Genomic DNA, 10,682 nt, shown 5'->3' with positions numbered 1-10,682 from the left:
AGTACAGCCGAGGCGAGCCGAGCTTTGCCGAAGAGGCTAATCGAGCCGAATGCGGCTGGTAATAGCCGAGCGTGGCCCAAAGTAGCCGAAGCTGGCCGAGGAGCCGAGTCCAGCCGAACCGAGCCGAGCTCGGCCGAGCGCAGCAGCCCGGGCAGGGCGGGGCGCTGGGAGGATCCCCTCCTGTCCCTCTCTCTACCGCTCCATCCTCCTCCCCGTATTCCCCTCAGTTACCTCTCTTTCCCCCGTTTCCGTGTCCCCCCCCAAACTCGGCTCCTTCCTGTCCTGTCCCTGCCCTGCTCCTCCGTTCCATTCCCCCTCTCTCCCTCCTCTGTTCACCGTCCCTCTTCCTCCCCTGCCGGCCTTTCCCTTCCCCGCCCGCTTTCCTCCGCAGCCCGTCCTCCCTCCCCGACCTTTCGCATGCCCCGCTCTCCCTCCTCTCTTCCCGTCGCCCCTTCGCTTCTTTCCCCCGCAGCCGCGGGGCTCGGGGCGCCGGAGAATAAAGCCCCGAGGGCCGGAGCCCGGCGCCCCCCGGGCCTTGCGGGAGTCCCCGCACGGGGCCGGAGGCTCTCGGCGGATCCCCCGCGCCGCTCGGACCCCGCCCCGGCGCTGCCGGACCTGCGGCTCCGCCGGCATCGCGCTGCGAGCGGCCCCCGCTCTGTGCCGTGCCGGCCGTGCCGCGTCCCCGCCGCCTCTGCCGCTCCCTCTTTCTGCCCCTGGCCCGCGACAGCGAGGCGGGGCAGGAGCTTCGAGCCTTCTGGGGGCTGTCCCCCCTTCCTTGTTGCGGCGGAGTCCCTTTCTGGGGGGATGGACGCGTGGGAAGGGCTGGAAGGGAGTGCTGGGCTGCTGTCCGGGGCAGTTGGACTCGTCCTGTGCCTTCTTCGGGAGTCAGGGTTAGGGGCTGAAGACTCGGGGCTCTGATGTCATTTGGGGCACCCCAAGGTCGCTAGGAGAGGGACGCACACTGCGGTGGGGGAGCGGGTGGGTGGCAGATGAGAGGGGGGGTCACGCTGGGTGCCGTCCCGCAGAGGGACCCAAAGCTACCCCAAAATTCCCAGGGAGGGGTGTGTGTAGAATACTAAAACCTGGCAAGTGTTTCGTTTTCACAGGTATTGGTAAAGAATAGGAAGCTATGGCTAAACTAATTTGAAAAGAAGCCCTCTCTCGATCCACTCATTTGTACCCAGGAATGTAGGAAACTCTGACTGTGGATGGGCAGTAGTTTTGAAAATCATGCCGTAGCCTTTTTCTCTAGGAACGAACCAAGCGAGTGCCCTGAAACCAGCGGAGCAGCTGCAGGGGCTAAATGGAACAGAAAGGGCTCCCCGGCACCTTTTGCCTCCGTTCTCTGCCATTCCTCAAAACGTGTCGCAGCCCCGGAAGAGGCGTTTGTCATTCCAGCCTGCCAAAATAAAGACCTGTAAAATCCTAGCTCTGCCTTTTGTTTAACGTGTTCTTACTTTCTATTTATGTCATCACAGAAAGCAAGGAAAGAAGAAATGTGACTGGTTCCCACTATTGCTCCATGCAGGCATTTTTAAAGGCTTCTGTACTTCTATCCTCTTTTTCCACTCCAAGCTTCATTTTTCCCCTCCTTTTTCGAGGTCTGCTGCTTTGGGTGTCCCAAGGAGGGCTGGGTTCCTCAGCAGGGGTCTTAGGAGTTGGTGCTGATTCTGCTTTTCCACAGATATATCAAAGTGTGCTACCAAAGTGACTATTTTCTCCAGGGGAAAGCTTTCTCTCAATGACCATCAATGCATGTATGTGTTTTAATCGTGTAACCAGATGGATTAAGAAAAGCTGACACCCGTAGCAGATTTCTGTTGGATCTGTGTCTGTGAGAAGTGCGCTGTGTGCTGGAGAGGGAGAGACGCTGTTGGAGAGTGGCAACAGCGGCAGGTGTGAGCTGTTAGGATGATGGGGGCTCAGAGCAGCCCCAGGTGTGAGCTGTGAGGATGATGAGGAGGGGGCTGATTTAGGGGGTTTTCCTCACATCGCTTTTGCACGGAGCTGCTGGAGAAGAGGAGTTTATGGGGGGCTCCCGGGGCTGTCTCCTGGAAGGACGGTGAGTGCTTCGGACGGGGTCTGGGGGATCACCTGGATATGCACTTGGAGACGTGGAGCATTGCTCAAAGGAGGAGCCGAGGGACAAACCCTTGTGCCGAGAAGCAGTAGCCAAACAGGTGAGCCGGTGCGCCTTTGTAGTGGGGGCTTTTGTCCTTTCCCTTTGAAATTTCGTCATCCTGAGGTTGAAATGGAGGGGTCAGTCCTGTGGTCCCGCCTTTTAAGAGGTTTGGATTGAGGTAAAATTCTCCCTTTTACCATTATTTGAGGCAGGCCCCTTGTTTTCTGCTCTTCTAGGGGACGCAATTGAAGGGGGGGAGCGCACGTTTCTGTGCCCTCGTTGGGGTGAGGTGAGCGCCGGAGCGTGGCGTCACTGTCGGGCCTTCAGAGGAAGGGAGCTGCAGCCGTGGCAGCGCTGGCAGGGCGGGGATCGCGCTGTGCCGCTGCATTCGGGGCGCTTCTTCTGCCCCCGGCCCGGCAGCGAAGGGTCCGGCGCGGAGCCCTGGCGGCAGTGCCGGGGCTGGCCGGGGCGGAAGGGGAGCTGGGCGCGGCTGGGCTGCCGCGGGCCCGCCGGAGCCGCGCCGGTGCGAGCCGTGCGGAGCCGAGCGGAGCTTTGGCCGGGCCGGCGGGCGGGGGAGGCGGCGCGGGCGGCGCGCCGGTGCCGGCCGGTGCCGCCGCTCCGGGCGCGGGGCTCGGGCGCCGCCGGGGCCCCCCGGGCCCGGTGCCGGCCCCGCCGGGCCGGGGGCAGCGGGCGGGGGTCTGCCGGCGCGGCGCCGCCTCTGCCTGCCGGAGGATCCGCTTTCCTGCCGGAGCCGCGCTGCGCCCGGGGCCGGGAGCGCGGCTCCGCATCTTCCAGCCTCCCTCGCTGCGCTGCTTTTGAGGAATTTATGGGATCCTTTTCTTTTGTTCGTAGTTGCTGTAGGAGAAGGGCCATGGTGTTACTTTTTGGTTGTTACGGTTCTTGCTTCAGGTGCGCATGACAAGGGGGTTTTTTTTGATTGAGTGTTGTTGGATTTCTTTTTGATCCGTTCTTATGTTTCTAAAGAATGTGTTCTTAAAGGTTTACAATGGTTTTTATGGGTCGTAGCATGAAGTAGACGTTAGGTTTTTAATTCGTTTGTGAAGGCTTTTATTAGCATGAGCATATGTAGTGTTTGTTTTGGTGGGTTTGAGGTAGTGTCCTGTAGTTAATCAGTGAGGTTTTTTTTAATATTGATTATTGCATTCTTGTTTATTATGTTATAGGGGTTTTATGCATTTGGCATATTTGATTGCCGTGTATGTTTTATTGTTGCAGAGAGTTCGGGAGTTATTAAAATTGTTACATTTCTCTTTTGGCGACGTGTTTATTTCTAGGTGGTATTTGTGTTTTGATGGTTTGAGGCATAATGGGTTTATTGAGTTAGGAATAATTATTTTGTTGTTGTTAATATATATATATATTTTTTTTTAGTTTGATGTATTTGGCTGTTGTTTTTTTATTAGTTTTATTTTTGGGAACATGGGTATATCTATGGTGGGTCTTTATGCGCAGTTATTTTATCTGGGTGGTGAATTTTTTTTCCTTCGTGGTTTCGATTTTTTAATATCTGTAATTATTTGGTGGGTTTTTTTAGTTCATTTTATAGAGCATTGGGTTCTCTTTATGAGTTAGTGTAGTGGTAGAGTTTTGGTTATTTTTTTTAGAAACGTTCGGGGTCTGTTGTATGATTTGCAGTATAGTAAGTTAGTTGGGTTTTTTTTTTTTTCATTTTAGTGGTTTTTGTGATTTGCTGTGTGGATTTCTATAGGTTGTTTTAAATGTTTGTTTCATTTTTGTGATGTGATAAGAACTGTTAGTGAAAGGAGTGTAGTGTGGGTTTTTTTGCTGGTAGTTGGTTGGCTGGTGGAGCCTTTCTGAATTTTTTGGATGGTATTGGTGGGAATTTGATGCTGTTTGTTTTGGCATTTTATTTTTAGGAATTGGATTATAACTGCAAAGTTTTAACTATAACTCTAATGAAACAAAAGAAATGCATAAATATGAAAATGGAATATAAACCTTCAATTTTAAATATAAACGGAATACATATAAATAAAACATGTAACATAAATAATGTTATCCATTACTATTAGGTATTATATTGTTTGATATAGAGTATTTTATATGTATATATAAATACATATAAATAGAGATTATAAATACAAGCAAAATAACCATATAGAGTTGTATAATTAATTCGTGTGGATATATAAATATAAAAATTACAAAATAATAGAAATCAATGCAGTACATAATGCATATTTTACAGTATATGTGTTATTATAACACATTATATGTCATAAATATTATATATCAAAATATAGTACCTCAATATATTGTGATAGAAGATATAAGTACTATTAAAAATAAAATATAGAAATATTTAAATATCGTTTAAAATAAAGGGGATTTTTATTTTCTATTTGGTAGTAGGTAGGGGTTTTATTACAAAAATTATAAATATAAATAAAATAAAATTAGAAATCTATGTGTAGAAATATATCCTAAATACATTAAGATCTATATAAAAATTCAGTGGTAAGTAAATATAAGTATTAGCAGTATGTACGAAATAGAGTTTAAATAATAATTTATCTATCTTGCTACCTTATAATATATATAATATATATTTATAAATACATCAGTGTAAAGTAGAAATACAAATGTGACTATAATGATGAAAAATTATATGAATAATCAAGTATTGCTTATAGACAGAGCTTTTTTTTTTAAAATTTGGTTAGAGACAGGGCTTTAATAGAAAAAATATGAATATACATTTTATTTTGATATCGTTCTAAATATGGAAATATATATTCGATGTATACAGATATATATAAAAATATAAAAAAATAAAAATAAGTATTAGGAAGAGATAGGCTATAAATAACATCATACATCAATCTACATTTAAAATGTAAATTTGAATATAAATGCAAAAAATAGAGATAAATGTAAACGGAGCTTAAATAATGGGATTTTTTTAAAGATTTTGACTTGGATGGAGGCAGGGGTTTATTTTAAGCAATATAAACCTTCTAGAAATCTAAATCTAACTATAGAAATATATAAGCAATACATTAAGATATGTACTAAAATAGAATAAAATATAATAGAAATAAATGTAAGAAATTATAAAAATTCAGTTATACATCAATATACATTATAAATCCGAATGTGAATATAAATATGAAAAATATAAAAATAAAATACATTGAAATGCAGTTTAAAAGAAAAGGTTTTTTCTTTTGGTTCTTGTTGGGTTAGAGGCAAGGGGTTTTTTTTTGTTGGCGTTCTTTTCCGCGCGGGATATTTTGGGGCATTTGCTACCGAGGATGTTCCGGAGGGGACGGCGCCCGTTCTTTTTGCCGCCTGCCCCGCCCGCGGCCCCGAGGCGAGCGGCGGCCCCCGGCGGTGGCGGGCGGCAGTGCTGCCGCCTTGTGGACAGAGGTGGGTACTACAGACACAGCCCGCGGGCGCCATCTTGGGAGTGGCTTGGCGCGGACTCGGCTTGACCTTCTCAAGAGGGTGCAAAAACGAGGACAAGAAAGTCGAGGACCCGTGTCTGTTTTCCACACTGCCTGAATTGCCCGCACCGCCGGCGCCCCCCTAGGGGATTTTCCGCGGCAGTTCTGGTGCCGTGCACACGGGCTGTGGGGTCAGCAGCACCGCGAGCCTGCGGGATTTTGGCACGAGCCGACAGGCATCGGCAAAACGCCTGTCTCCGTCAAGGTCCTCACGGGCCGCCATCTTGCGAGTGCTTGTCGCGCACTCTCTTGACAAGTGCTGCCGCCTTGTGGACAGAGGGTGGTACTGCAGCCCCCCAGCCAGCGCCCGGCAAAACCACCGAGACGGGGCGGGAGCGAGCGGCGAGTGGGGCGGTGTCTGTGAGTGAGGGGAGGGCTGAAGGCGGCTCAGCGGCGGCGAGGATGGCGGCGAGGGCAGCCCGGTGGGGCCGGTGCCGGCGGGCGGCGGAGGCGCGGTCGCAGCGCTCCCGGGCCGCGGCCGAGCGGCATCGGAGCAGGGCTGCGCCGCCTTTCCCGGCCCCGCGCCCCTCTCCAGACGCCGGGAGCGGCCGCGTGCCGGAAAATGCCGCCGGGGCGGCGGAGCGGGGCCCTGGCTCTGCCCGCCCCTCCTGCCGCCCTCCTTGGAATGGTTCGAGGCGTTATGGGTTTATTGAGGTAGGAATAATTATTTTGTTGTTGTTAATTTAATGTGGGTTTTTTTTTATTTGTTTGTTTTTGTCGTTTGATGTATTTGGTTTGTAGAGCAGGAACTGCAGACAGAATCCTGCAGAAGTAATATGGAATTTGTCCTCCCAAAACCCACCCGGCTTCAAACCACTTTCAGCACGTGGTCTTCCTTAGCAGCACATGGTTCCCCCATGCTTGAGAGGCGCTGCACTCTACTTTTCTCTCCACCTTTGCTGACAGATCCTGCTGAAGGCTGAGGACAAAGCCCTACCGCTACACGGACAAAGCAGCAGACCTGGTTCGGGAAGCCAGCGTGCTCCAGGTTGCTACAGGACTCTGATCAAACATCAGCATCCCCGTCTCTCACATTGATGGTATGTGGTAACCCCTTAAGAACAGAACTCCACGGCTTGGGGCTACCTTTTCTAACCCTAAGCAACAAACTGGGGATGGATAACTCTAGAGATCCTGTTATGTAAGGATCTCCAGGATTCAGCCCTCCATGTGTCCTTGGAATCAGCAGAGTTTCCACTTTACTCCCAGACGTAATTTTTGATGTGGTTGTGCCACTTTAACAGTATTTGAAATCTCTCTTCGTGTTCTTGCAGCAGCATTATTGAACTACAATGGAAATGTAGTCCTGCCTGAAGCTGTTCACAGAATCGTGGAATCCCAGAAGGGTTTGGATGGGAAGGCACCTTTTTTTAAAGCTCATCCCGTTCCACCCCCTGCCATGGGCAGGGACACCTTCCACCATGCCAGGGTGCTCTAAGCCCTGTCCAGCCTGGCCTTGGACACTTCCATGGATCCGGGGGCAGCCACAGCTTCTCTGGGCAACCTGTGCTGGACAGCAGCTTTGAAAGGCAGAATGAAGTACAGCTGTGATTTTTGTGCTGCCCCCAACATTGTATTGCCTGGCAAATGTGCCTTTGAATTTTTTTTTTTTTTTTTTTTTTAAGGTTTTCTTGTTTGTTTTGTTTGCTTTCGTTTTTTTTTTTTTTTTTTTTTTTTGTTGTTGTTGTTGTTTTGTTTTTGGGTTTTTTTGGGAACTAAAAAGATACCTTGTGTTCCTGGAATGTTGCATTCTACCTCTGTTGTTTTCCCAGTTAGTCTGGATCCTCTGCTTACATTTTTTCCTTCACTTATTAGATGTCGTGGATATGCTGGCTGTTCTGATGGAGGGCAGTGATGGCTTAGATGAGGAAATTGTGTTCTCTTTAAATGAAGGCGTGATTATCCAGACATTTCCCTTCAGTGCTGTTGTCCCTGCTGCATTAGCAGCCAGGAATATGCTGTTGCTTCAGTCTGAAAACGGAACAGGTACAGTTTTTTTTTTTTATGTTTTATGTGTCGTTTCTAGCAGTGGAGTGAAAGTGGCATCATTTCTACTCTCTTGTAATAATTTTTTACCGTTTATAATTTTTTACCTTGAGGCATGTTATTACCTTCCCTGCAAGCAGAAGGAGGTGCAGATTGATGGTGTTTTGTGCTCAAGAGGGGCATTGAAGCTCTGTAGGTGCTTCTGCCCTAATTCCCTGACCCTGAAGAGAAGGGACACTGTCCCTGCATGGACAGTCTTGGTCTGGAAGTAGTTGGCCTCAGTAACACAGCGTTTTAAGGGCAGAGCATGGCGATCAGGAGAGGAAGGTGTTTCCCGTGCCTGTGGGCAGCTCTTCCCGAGATCAGGGAGAGGGGACTGCCTTGTTAAGTAGGAAATGGATGCGTTTCCCAAGGAAAACTTCAGAAATTAAGCTCCAGGGGCAAATACTGCGAGGTTCTACTACCTCCTTGAGGACAGCGTTAAAACCACAGGGGCATCAGCAGGGCTTGGAACAGGACTGGCCAACCGCAGAGCACCTCACGAAGCCCTCTCTGTGTATGTGGCAGTCGAGTAGCACCTGGGGGGTGCTGAAAGTCCCAGTTCTGACAGAAAATTCTGTTTAACTTGTACACGTTGGCTGGGTGTATCCCCCCAGTACAGCTCGGTTCTTCTCTGAGGCGGTGCCTGGCAGGGTGTCTCCCTGTAAAGAGACGGGCGTGTTTTTGGCACAAGACAGCGAAGGTGGATTGTTTGCTTCAGCAGGAGCTGATGATGTCTGGAGGGTTTTTCAGGTACCTCTGCAGTCAGGAGCACGTGTCTAGGTCACTGCGAACACTTTTTGATCTCGTTCAGTTCTTTTCTGCGTGAGGCTCTGTGGGCTGCTGGCAAGGCCCAAAGTAAGGAAGGTTGCCCCAGTGTCCGTGCTCATGTCAATAGTTTAATTTATTTGGCTTTTCTAGGAGCAGATGTCGTGGAGGACTTTGTTGCTGTTTTCACTGGCCTCCTGCACTCTCCGAGAGAGCCCCTTTCTCCCTGCTTGACGTTCCAGCTCTGTGACAAAGCTGCTAAGTATCCTCAGCTCTACCAGTTTAACCGATACTATAGACTCTGGATGCCCAAGTAGTCCCAGGAACCTGTGGTATGGAATACCTGAAGTCACTGAATTCTTGAGCCAGTATTCCTATAAAATCCTCACAGTTGACAGAGGTTACATTTCCATCAGGAACAGCGTTTTTATTGAGGAGGTAATTCTGCATCCTTGTTGATCGTGCTGGGGACACACGTTTGCTCCAGGGCTTTTCTCTGATGACACAAGAGGTCTCTGTGGTGTTTGGGAGGCGATACCAGGCCTCAGGGCTCATACAGAGACTCCTCAGCAGGCACAGCAGAGCCTGGTGTGCGCTGTGGCCTCTGTTTACAGCGCCCGGAGTTCCCCCGGGTGGGTGGAGGATCACAGGCCCCTGGGCTGGGTTTGGTGAGTTTTTCTCAGTTCAGCAGTGTGAACACTCCAGATACCCCTGGGGACACTACTGGACAGCTCTGTTCTAGCAGGACTGCACGCCTGTGCTCCCAGAGCTTCAGTTCAGAGCTCATCTCAAACCAAAGGTGGCTGAAGAGACTTTTGTTTCATACTCATCACTGTTTTTCTCTTACGCTTTTTGTTTCGCTTTGAACAGTTTGAAAACCACAAGGAGGTCAGGCAAGAGCCTTCTGTGGCACCGGATTCTGTATTTGCTACTTTGCTGAAGGGAGCCTGGGAGAGAGGAAGCAGTACCTTCCTGGAAGATGGTGTTCAGACAAAGTGGAGAGACTTGGCTTCCCGGCTCCCCCCACCTGAGCAGCTTTTGTTGGGAGTAAAGCACGTGCTGCTGTACCTTAAACCTACAGTGGAGAACTTCAGCAGATAATACTGTAGTGATGCTTGGTTTACTTTATGGCACAAGTTACAAATGACTCAGCTGCTAAAACTTAGGTTCCAGTGCTGTAGCTCTTTTTCCTCGACTCGCCTCCGAGGGTACGCAGCACCATACAAAACTGCACCTAATTTGTAAACAAATGTCAGTTGTTCTGATTATTGAAGCTGGGCTTTATTCAGTTGTGTGTGCTGTGGCCAGGTCCTTTGTACAAATAGTATACGGAGGGTGGGGAAACCAGAACTGCACATTCCTTGTGATATGTATGGGATTTTGGGGGGGGTTAAATAAAAAGGAGATGCAAAATGAGGGAATTGCTTTTAGATGTAACTATTCTTGTCCTAAAGGAGCCATCAGCTCTGTCCCGAGAGTTGAGTTACAAGTGTGTGTTGAAAGAGCCGCAAGCCTTTAGGGGCTGCAATTTGTGTGCCCTGGAATGAGGTGCCCTGAGGAAATGTGTGAGCCGGAGGGAGCCGAGCTGTGGGAGTGGGCGAATGGAGGCGGGTGCGGGCGGGAATAGCCGAGCGTGGCCGAAAGTGGCCGGGAGGGCCCGTGGAGGCGAGTGGAGCCGAGCTGCGCCGAAGAGGCGAGTGGGGCCGAATGCGGTCGGAAATAGCCGAGCTTAGCCGAAAGTAACCGAAGCTGGCCGAGGAGCCGAGCGTAGCCGAGCGGCTCCGAGTACAGCCGAGGCGAGCCGAGCTTTGCCGAAGAGGCTAATCGAGCCGAATGCGGCCGGAAATAGCCGAGCGTGGCCCAAAGTAGCCGAAGCTGGCCGAGGAGCCGAGTCCAGCCGAACCGAGCCGAGCTCGGCCGAGCGCAGCAGCCCGGGCAGGGCGGGGCGCCGGGGCGGAGCCGGGGCGCTGGGAGGATCCCCTCCTGTCCCTCTCTCTACCGCTCCATCCTCCTCCCCGTATTCCCCTCAGTTACCTCTCTTTCCCCCGTTTCCGTGTCCCCCCCCCAAACTCGGCTCCTTCCTGTCCTGTCCCTGCCCTGCTCCTCCGTTCCATTCCCCCTCTCTCCCTCCTCTGTTCACCGTCCCTCTTCCTCCCCTGCCGGCCTTTCCCTTCCCCGCCCGCTTTCCTCCGCAGCCCGTCCTCCCTCCCCGACCTTTCGCATGCCCCGCTCTCCCTCCTCTCTTCCCGTCGCCCCTTCGCTTCTTTCCCCCGCAGCCG

At 50.2% G+C, this 10,682-nt stretch overlaps 1 long non-coding RNA gene across 1 annotated transcript; it reads left to right on the top strand.

The window, feature by feature from the left end:
* The first annotated feature begins 6,138 nt into the window (after positions 1–6,138).
* LOC144246673 (uncharacterized) lies at positions 6,139–9,819 on the top strand. The gene is made up of 3 exons (XR_013340334.1): positions 6,139–7,596; positions 8,557–8,841; positions 9,274–9,819. It is a non-coding gene; the product is annotated as an uncharacterized LOC144246673 (long non-coding RNA).
* Positions 9,820–10,682: the final 863 nt, after the last annotated feature.

Source organism: Lonchura striata, chromosome 8 (genome assembly GCF_046129695.1).
Source record: "Lonchura striata isolate bLonStr1 chromosome 8, bLonStr1.mat, whole genome shotgun sequence".
Classification (NCBI taxonomy): Eukaryota; Metazoa; Chordata; class Aves; order Passeriformes; family Estrildidae; genus Lonchura; species Lonchura striata.
The sequence above is the reverse complement of the archived record's forward strand: the minus strand, read 5'-3'. Positions and strand labels throughout refer to the sequence as shown.